This window comes from Octopus sinensis, linkage group LG9 (genome assembly GCF_006345805.1).
Source record: "Octopus sinensis linkage group LG9, ASM634580v1, whole genome shotgun sequence".
Taxonomy (NCBI): Eukaryota; Metazoa; Mollusca; class Cephalopoda; order Octopoda; family Octopodidae; genus Octopus; species Octopus sinensis.
Window position 1 is genome coordinate 109,338,134 of NC_043005.1, and position 11,403 is coordinate 109,349,536.

Below are 11,403 nucleotides of genomic sequence, written 5' to 3' on the forward strand. Positions count from 1 at the left end.
TTTTAAGAAGCCATTTAACTTTTGAGAAAACAGAACCAAGGTTTCTTCAAATCACAAATAGATTTCTTTATTGGCCATGCAGGGCTAAACACAGAAGGGACAAAATACAAAGTAGAGCTTTTCTTTTTGGGAAGAAGAGAAGATGGGAAAAAAGGAGGTGGCAAATTCTGATCAAAAGGGATCGTGAAAAAAGGCGGGGATTTCGATCAAAAGGGATCGTGAAAAAAAAAGTGGGGTCGATCAATAGGGATCGTGTATCACAGAAATGTCAATGATAAAAGGGAAAACAGATTAGGTTTGTCCGTGGATAAAAAACCTATGGAAAAGACCATGGGAACCTTGGGCAATAGTGTCACGCAAAACGAAAACACATTACAGTAAGGGGGTCTCTTTTCTTCTTTCGTTTTTCCCTTTTTTTCTTTTGCTTCATAGGATTATGCTCAAGCTGGCTCCGTCATTCACATGTGCCATCCTTGCTACATTCAACCATCTTTGTTTGAAACATTCACAACAGTCTTTCAAAAAGGAAGGACTCTTTGGATAATCTTGCATTAGGTATATCACGGCTGAAAATATATATAGACAGAACAGCTACAGTTGGAATGTAGTATATGTTTTAATAATAACAAAAATATTAAGAACAACAACAACACTAACTGAAACATCATCATCAGAAGCAGCTATATCAATGATAACAAGATTGATTTGAAGCAATGAGGGATTTTCAAGGTGTATCTAAACCTCCCTAAAGTCACATGTGGCTAGTTTAAAAATAAGAACGATTATGTAGTCATAGCTACATGGTGTTTGGAAAGTAAAACGGAAGGTGCCGACTGGAATGTGTTTGATTATAGGTCTACTCCGTTGAGGTTGAACCAGAGAATGATGGCAACAACAGCAATAACAACAACAACAACAACAACAGCAACAACAATGATAGCAATGACTTACAATTATTATTTTGCCAAGTGAAAATAAATCAATATATACAAATATATTCTTTGAACATTCCAAACTTAATAGGAAATTAAAACAGAAGGAAATCTTTAAGACAGCACCAGAACAACATCTTTAGCTAATCTGATTATTTCAATTAAATTAGAATGACAAGTCTAAATGGTACTGGTGATGCCATCTTTATTGCTGTCTCTCAAGGATTTACCATTGAACTAAACCAGTTTTTTTGAAATTTTCTTTTATTTATTTATTTTTTAATTTTTTTATAATAATTAGCATTGCTACATTATTGACGACTGCCGTTTTATGTTTGTCTGTAGTTTGGTTTCTTTTTCTTTATCATATTCACTTGTGCCTCATTCCTGAATATAACATCAGTTAATTGTCTCCATTCTTTTAACTGTCATCAGAACCTACCTACCTACAGGTGAAAAAAACATGAGAATACAGATCCTAGATTTTTTGGGTTTTTTTTTATAAATTAAGAAGAAACTGTTTTCAGAGAGTAGTATCAGGTATTGATATATCATCATCATCATCGTTTAACGTCCACTTTCCATGCTAGCATGGGTTGGACGATTTTGACTGAGGGTTGGCGAACCAGATGGCTGCACTAGACTCCAATCTGATCTGGCAGAGTTTCTACAGCTGGATGCCCTTCCTAACGTCAATCACTCTGAGAGTGTAGTGGGTGCTTTTCACGTGCCAGCAGCACGGGGGCCAGTCGGGCGGTACTGGCAATGACCTCGCTCAAATCTTTTTGCACATGCCACCGGCACAGGTGCCAGTAAGGCGACGCTGGTAATGATCACGCTCGAATGGTGCCCTTTTACGTGCCACCGGCACAGAAGCCAGTTAGCTGTTCTAGCAACAATCACGCTCGGATGGTGCTCTTGGCACCCTACTAGCACGGGCACAAGTGACAGTAAGGCGACACTGGTAATGATCACACTCGAATGGTGCCTTTTATGTGCCACTGGCATGGAAGCCAGTTAGCCGCTCTGTCAACGATCACACTCGTATGGTGCTCTTGGCACCCTACTAGCACGGACACAAGTGACAGTAAGGCGACGCTGGTAACGATCACACCCAAATGGTGCCTTTTATGTGTCACTGGCACGGAAGCCTGTTAGCCGCTCTGTCAACAATATGTTTAAGAAATTTTCTTCCCAATTACTTGGATGCCGGGTTCACTTCTGGTGCACAGCAACTTCAGCAAATAAATGTCTTCTTCAAAACTACAAGACATGGATCAACTCAAATTTTATGGAGGAAATTTGGTAAATAGAAACATGGGGGAATCTCATTCAATCTGGCCAGTTTGAATATAAAAGGAATAAAATACTTTGGCCGGATATGGTCAGTTTCAATACTAAAGGGTTAAACCAGTTCTCTAGTCTGCGGATATTGACATCTTCCCTCTCCCATCATCCAGTAGTATTTCAGATCCTGTAATGAGTAAAGGTTATTAGCATTGATGAAAGATCAGAGGGGATTTTTTCTTGTTTTAACAAACGACTTTTAAAACATTTTCTTTCCTAAATGAATAACCGATTATAGGAATTTCAACTGAGATGGAAAATACTGCATTTTTAAAATGCAAAACTTTTGCATCTTCAAGTCTGTGATTTTGAGACAATGGCTGGCATCATGTTTAACTCTTTAACATTCAGATTTCTTTGTCAAATGTAACGCTTATTTATTCACCTTGTTTTGAATTAATGATGCATGATCTTGTAGCTTTGAGATTTCAATGAACTGACTGTCTATATTCAGAATAATATTGTTGGGGAAGTGCGAGAGGCCAGATCCGGTCAGTTTGAAGTTAAAACAGGGCTGAATATTTTGGCCAGATGTGGCTGGTTTAAATGCTAAAGGATTAAGTTAGATGTAAAGTAAAACTTATGGGGTCCAAAAACAGGAAGTGAACTTAGCAGTGTAACCCACAAAGCAATCACAAAAGAAACATATCCTAGGGTTTATTAAAGGACTTTTAGATTTGTAATTCAAGAACTAAAGAGTACTCTCTTTTACTCTTTTACTTGTTTCAGTCATTTGACTGCGGCCATGCTGGAGCACTGCCTGTAGTTGAGCAAATCGACTCCAGTACTTATTCTTTGTAAGCCTAGTACTTATTCTATCAGTCTCTTTTGCCAAACCGCTAAGTTACGGGGACATAAACATACCACCATTGGTTGTCAAGCGATGTTGTGGGGACAAACACAGACACACAAACACATACACACATATATATACATATACATATATACGACGGGCTTCTTTTCAGTTTCTGTCAGCCAAATCCTCTCACAAAGCTTTGGTCATTTTGAGGCTATAGTAGAAGACATTTGCCCAAGGTGCCACACAGTGGGACTGAACCCAGAACCATGTGATTGGTAAGCAAGCTACTTACCACACAGCCACTCTTGCAGAAGAAGATTTACGGCAGGTATGACTTTGTTAATATGGTTTGTGGTGATGGCATTGAAGGTGATGTACCAGCAAAATAGGAAGTGTAGTAGTAGTAGTAGTAGTTGTTGTTGTTGTTGTGGTGCCGTTTTGAGAGATGGTAGAGGCAGTAGTACTAATGGTGGTAATGTAACAGTGACTTTGATAATAACTAATAACTTCAGCAGTAGTAGTGGTAGCTGTGATCTCAACATAGATGTTGTTGTTGTTGCTTAGCTCTTCTCCAACAGAAATGTGATCAAACGGCATTCCACCCATGACCATCCCATCTGTTTAACACAGAAAGAGGGAACCCAACACCAAATTATATAATATTTCCTTTTTATAAAATGTTAGGATGCGATCTGAGGGAAATCAGGCAATTATTTCTAGCTGGCTTAGCGACCACAAACAACCCACCCTCTTACAGACACACACACATACACCAACAATGATGAGTGATGGTCATGTACTTCCACTGCACACACAGATGCAGTTTGTGTGGTGGGGGTGCTTGGTTCAATCCCACCTTGACTCCCGTACACAATGTAAATATGACCGGCAGAAATTCCTAGGCTCTGACTAAGCCAACAGCACTTCTTCATCCACTGCAGCCATAATATCGTAGGGTGGGGCTGATAGGGAAGAATATGGGTAGTGGTGGTGGTGGTGGTGGTGGTGGTACTGGTGGTGGCATAGCTGGCTTATGGCTAGAAGTGGTAGTGGTGATGGTAGTGCTGCTGGTAGTGCTGCTGGTAGCAGGTTGACGGAGTGGTAGTGGTGGTAGTAGTATTGGTGGTGATGGTGGTGGTGGTAGTGGTGGTAGTAGTGGTAGTGGTAGTGGTAGTATTGGTGGTGGTAGTGGTGGTGGTGGTGGCATGGCTGGCTTATGGCTAGTAGTGGTAGTGGTGATGGTAGTGCTGCTGGTAGCAGGGTGACGGAGTGGTAGTGGTGGTAGTAGTATTGGTGGTGATGGTAGTGGTGGTAGTGGTAGTATTGGTGGTGTGGTGGTGGTGGTGGAGATGGTGAAAGCGCAGCGATGATAGTGATGATAAGGGCTGGGTGGCATATGGTCATTGTTGCTGTTGATGTTGTTGTTGGTGGTGGTGGTAGTGGTGGTAGTGGTAGTGGTGGTGGTGGTGGTGGTGGGTGGTGGTGGTGGTGGTACTGGTGGTGGCATAGCTGGCTTATGGCTAGAAGTGGTAGTGGTGATGGTAGTGCTGCTGGTAGTGCTGCTGGTAGCAGGTTGACGGAGTGGTAGTGTGGTAGTAGTATTGGTGGTGATGGTGGTGGTGGTAGTGGTGGTTGTAGTGGTAGTGGTAGTGGTAGTGGTAGTATTGGTGGTGGTAGTGGTGGTGGTGGTGGTGGCATGGCTGGCTTATGGCTAGTAGTGGTAGTGGTGATGGTAGTGCTGCTGGTAGCAGGGTGACGGAGTGGTAGTGGTGGTAGTAGTATTGGTGGTGATGGTAGTGGTGGTAGTGGTAGTATTGGTGGTGGTGGTGGTGGTGGAGATGGTGAAAGCGCAGCGATGATAGTGATGATAAGGGCTGGGTGGCATATGGTCATTGTTGCTGTTGATGTTGTTGTTGGTGGTGGTGGTAGTGGTGGTAGTGGTAGTGGTGGTGGTGGTGGTGGTGGTGGTGGTGGTGAGATAGCAGTTTTATATTGAAATTGTTTTGTTTTCTTGGACTTATCAGTTAAAATCCACCATCATCATCACTAGCATCATCACCACCATTACTAACATCCCTCTCGCCCTTGTCTTCACCATCACCATCAATAACAGCATGATGACCATCACCACCACCACTACAACCACAACCATCACTATTACCCCTCATCATCAGTACAACCAATCTGACCCATACCACTACCATTACTTCTACGAACCCCACCACCACTACTAATACCTTCACCACCATCACCATCATCGCTACTACCACCAACACTGTGATCATCATTATTGCAACAACCTCTACCATAAACAGCAATTCCACCCATCACCCATACAGGGAAATTATTCTGTACTAGTCATGAACATCACAATGGTTGTTTGACTAACCAAGGGAAAAACCATAGACTTCAGGTCATCACTCTCCTTGCAAGAAGTAGCAGCTAGGTCTCCCTAGATCTTCTTTAAATCATGCCCCATTGTCTTAGAAAATAGGCACACTAGAAAACATGGGCTTGGATTACTTGCCCATATATATATATATTATATATATAAATTATATACTTTATTTAAAGCAGCAGAAAATTCAACAAAACCTGTTACTCTGATTTTCCCGTTGCAAAAACTGTCCGATGAACGGCAACGGGAAACTCAGAGTAACAGGTTTTGTTGAATTTTCTGCTGCTTTAAATAAAGCATATTACTCTACCACTGGTATTTGAGTACTCTTTTTTCCACCTTGTTTCACATTTATGTGTTTACTCCGGTATATAAGTTATATATATATATATAAATTATATATAAATGCAGTGTACATTTAAACACATAAGAGGCATCCATCATAGGACTCCTTTCTCTAGCGTGCAAGGTGTCCTATAATGGATTCCTCTTATGTGCTTAAATGTACACTGTACTTATATAAATAATATATAGTCCATTGACTAAATTTTTACATGCTAGGCCACTGGTAATGGAAATTTATAATATTTCTGATTACCCTTTGATATTATTAATTATTAATATAAATATATATATATGTATACACACACACACACATATTTATATATAGATGTATATATATATGTTTACACATATATATATATAACATGTGAGTTGTTGGTGGTTTTCTTCGTCCGGCTTCCTTTTCTCTTGGAATTTCCTCTCTTTCCTGTTTCTGAAGAAGAGCTTTGCTTGAAACATAAATCTAACTTTCTTTCCTTCCCTGAGTGTCTGTTAATACTCTGCATGTACCACGTGCTCGCGTTGCTGTTTTTACTTCTTGTGTTTTTCTTCCTTTTTTTGGTGGGGGGGATTTTATATACATATATATATATATTCTTTCTTTTTCTTTATTCTTTTACTCGTTTCAGTCATTTGACTGTGGCCATGCTGGAGCACCATCTATAGTCGAGCAAATCGAACCCAGGACTTATTCTTTGTAAGCATAGTACTTATTCTATTTGTCTCTCTAGCCGAACTGCTAAGTGACGGGGATGTAAACACCCAGTATCGGTTGTCAAGAGATGTTGGGGGGACAAACACAGACACACAAACATATAAACACACATACACACAAACAAACAAACACACACACACACACACACACATATACATATAATAATAATATTAGGGAGTAAATCCAAATTTACAGGGAAAAATTAGATTTAGAATTAAATCCTAAATCTAATTTGATTTGCCTAATAGTGGTTTTATCTCTAATTTAATTTATATATATATATATATATATATATACACATATATACGACGGGCTTCTTTCAGTTTCTGTTAAACAAATCCACTGAAAATGCTTTGGTCAGCCTGAGGCTATAGTAGAATACATTTGCCCAAGTTGCCACGCAGTGGGACTGAACCTGGAACCATGTGGTTCGTAATCAAGCTACTTACCACACAGCCACTCCTATGCCTATATATATGTGTATACATACATACATACATATATATACACACACACAAACACATATGCATATGTGCATGTATACATACATACAGACATACATACATGCATATATGCATGTGTGTACGTAGATTAGTTTTTGGGGTGAAGTCGGTGTAATCGAGGAGAATTTCATTGGCTTACACCACCGACTTTGCATTTTCCCATGGGTTTTGCAGAGCCACAAACAATAACCATTGCAACATTAACAGCAGTAATAAGAACAAAAACAACAGCACTGGCAATAACAACAAGAACAACAATAGCAGCAATGATACCTTTCAGTATTCTGTCGATAATATAGCAATTACCTGCTTGCAAAATATATTAATATATTGAATTTGAGTTATAAAAATTACCATGTGAATTACAAAGTGTCTGTTTTATTCATCAAGAGAAATCTAAAGGAACAGAATACCTGAATTTCTCCAAGAAATAAATAAAGTACAATGGAATTTTATAAACGAAATTCTATTAGTTTCCTAAGCAACAAGAAAACTGGTGATGTTATTTCTTAGAAATCCTACAACCTGACGACCACAATAGCAGAAAAGCGTAACTAATTCTTAATCTTGTTATTACAGGTCCCACCTGGAAATAAAGGAGGAAGTGTGTTTACAAAGAAATGCGGAAGGTGATATACTATATATCTGACCAGCACGTATGGTTGTCTTGCAAAACAGCCATCCATATCTATTTGTGGGAGTATGTGAGTGTGTGTGTGTGTGTGTGTGTGTGCATCTATGTGTGTAATTTCATTTTCTTCCTCTTTTTGCAAATAGACTAGCCAACAAACTTCAGACTCCATCTATATATATATATGTACATACAAGGACATATATATGCATATGTAACACACACATACACATCTATAAATCAATGAAGCTATCTAAATGCATGTGTGTGGATGTATTCATATGCGCATACATATATACATATGTGAGTGTGTGTTTCATATATATATATACTTTATTTAAAGCAGCAGAAAATTCAACAAAACCTGTTACTCTGAGTTTCACGTTCCCGTTCGTCGGACAGTTTTTTCTAGCAAAAACTGTCCGACGAACGGGAATGTGAAACTCAGAGTAACAGGTTTTGTTGAATTTTCTGCTGCTTTAAATAAAGCATATTACTCTACCACTGGTATTTGAGTACTCTTTTTTCCACCTTGTTTCACATTTATGTATTTACTCCGGTATATATATATATACACACATAAATACATCTCTCTCTCTCTCACTATATATATATATATATATTCTTTTAGTCTTTTATTTGTTTTAGTTATTTGACTGTGGTCATACTGGAGCACCACCTTTAGTCGATCAGATCAACCCCAGGACTTATTCTTTGTAAGCCTAGTACTTATTCTATTGTGGTGGTACAAATACAGACACACAAACATACACATGCATATATATATATACACACACATATAAATACCTATATATTATATTTTTCATAAACACACATATATATTTCTTTATTGCCCACTAGGGGCTAAACATAGAAGGGACAAATAAGGACAGACAAAGGGATTAAGTCGATTACATCGACCCCAGTGTGTAACTGGTACTTAATTTATCGACCCCGAAAGGATGAAAGGCAAAGTCGACCTCGGTGGAATTTGAACTCAGAACATAGCGGCAGACGAAATACCGCTAAGCATTTCGCCCAGCACGCTAAAGTTTCTGCCAGCTCCCACATATACACACATATATACTTGCACATCAGCTGCTTTCCAGTTTATCCATCTTCATAAATAATAAACTATTTTTGACAAAGCATAGAGCCACTTCTTGGGAGAAAATGAAAGAAGATCTGATGGTAGTCACTCAGAGTATTACTCATATATTTTAGTAAGACTAAGCTTCTAACAGCACCAACAAGAATAACACTAATTATCCATTTTGCAAGAGGCATGAGGCCTGAGTTTTAAGCAGCAGGGGTCTGATCAATTACATGGACTCCGATGCTGAACTAACATTTACTTTATTGGCCTTAAAAGGATGAAAATCAAGGTCAGACTTAGCAGAATTTGAACTCAGAACATAAAGATGACCAAGGTGCTATTCGACATGCTAACAATTCTGCCAGCACATCATGTTAATAATAATAAAAAGAAGAAAGCACAAGGTCTGAAATTTGGATGGGGAGGAGTAAAATTGATTGCATCGACCCCAGTACTCAGCTGGTATTTAATTTATCGATTTCCAAATGATGAAAGGCAAAGTCAACCTTGGAGGGATGTAAACTCAAAACGTAAAGATGGGTGAAATGCTCCTGAGCATTTTACTCAGCATGCTAACGATTCTGCCAGCTCATTACCTTAAATAATAATAATAATAGTAGTAATAATAATAATAATAATAATAATAATAGTAGTAGTAGTAATAATAATAATAATAATAGTAGTAGTAGTAATAATAATAATAATAATAATAATAATAATAATAGTAGTAATAATAATAATAATAATAGTAGTAGTAGTAGTAATAATAATAATAACAATAAGAAGAAGAACAATAACAACAACAACAATAATAATAATGATAATAATAATAATAATAACAATAACTGGTACATCACACATATTGAGAAGAGCATTGTCGATGTGAGAACTATTACTACCCATGTATTTTAATTTAACTTTATTTCTACCAAAAAAAAAAATGAACGAACTAGTGAGTTTAGTTTAATGGCCTACCAATGTATACTATGAGTTTCTTTGTCCTAGGAGTCGGGAAGACTCTCGGCAAGAAATGGAAGCAAATTTGAAAGAAGAAGAAAAACCCATAAATAATAATAATAATAATAATAATAATGATGATGATGATGATGATTTCAAATTTTTGCCACAAGGGCAGCTTGGAGGAGGGGATTAAGCTGCTTACACTGATCCCCAGCATGTTACTGGTGCTTATTTGATCGACCCCAAAAGGCAAAGTCAACCTCTGTGGAATTTGAACACATAGCGACAGGCAAAATACTGCTCAGCAGTTTTCCCATCATGCTAACAATTTCTACCAGCTTGATGCCTTAAATGATGATGATGATGATGATGATAACTTATTACATACATAGGCCCTTCATTTTTGAGAGAGAGAGGGCAGACGGTTGATTTTAGTAACCCAGTACAAGATGAGTGTTGCTTTTATGGGTCTTGAAAGAATGAAACACAAATTATCTCCCTTCAAGGTTTGAATTCAGAATATAAAGTGCTATGACTAAACACTGCAAAGCATCTTATCCAACACACTACCACAACTACCTTATCAATGCTTTGGATCTTTATTATTATATTATAAGCATTACTGCAATCCACTCAGGATCCATCAAATAATGATCAAATATCTTAATCAGCCAACCATTTTGTATTGATCTTGCTTTATAGAAGACGTGCCTCACATCATGATTGTAACATTTTTATGTATATGCTTTCTTTCAGTACTCTTTCCTCTCTCTTTTACTCTTTTACTTGTTTCAGTCTTTTGACTGCGGCCATGCTGGAGCACCACCTTTAGTCGAGCAAATTGACCCCGGGACTTATTCTTTCTAAGCCCAGTACTTATTCTATCAGTCTCTTTCACCGAACCGCTACGTTACTGGGACGTAAACACACCAGCATCGGTTGTCAAGCAATGCTAGGGGGACAAACACAGACACACAAAGACATACACACACATATATATATACATATATACGACAGGCTTCCTTCAGTTTCCGTCTGCCAAATCCACTCACAAGGCATTGGTCGGCCCGGGGCTATAGCAGAAGACACTTGCCCAAGATGCCACACAGTGGGACTGAACCCGGAACCATGTGGTTGGTTAGCAAGCTACTTACCACACAGCCACTACGTTTCTGTTTCCAGAAAATTTCTATGTGGTTCCCCAGTCTGCTAGAAATAGCAGCTAAATGTCTTAGATGTTAGCTCGCTGTTTCAAAAAATGAAGGATATGTTGGTCAATGTTGTCTTATATATACAGAACCATTAGAGAGTTGGTCAAGCAGGATGACTTTGGATTGAATAAGAATCTTGCATGGCTGACTAACAATGTTCTTGGATGTGGAGTCATGTCACAACAGCACACCATTGCATATGTGTGTGTCTGTTTATATACATACATGCATAAATATATACATACACAAATATGTATATACATATATGCATGTAGGCACAGGAAACCTATTCAGTCAAGTATGTCAACATCAAAATATATATCAAATGGAAATTGTAGTTGTGATATCTGTGCCAATGCCATGTAAAAAGCACCATCTGAATGTGGCCAATGCCAGTGCCACCTTGACTGGCTTCTGTACCGGTGGCACGTAAAAAGTACCAACCAATTGTGGATACTGCCAGCCTCCC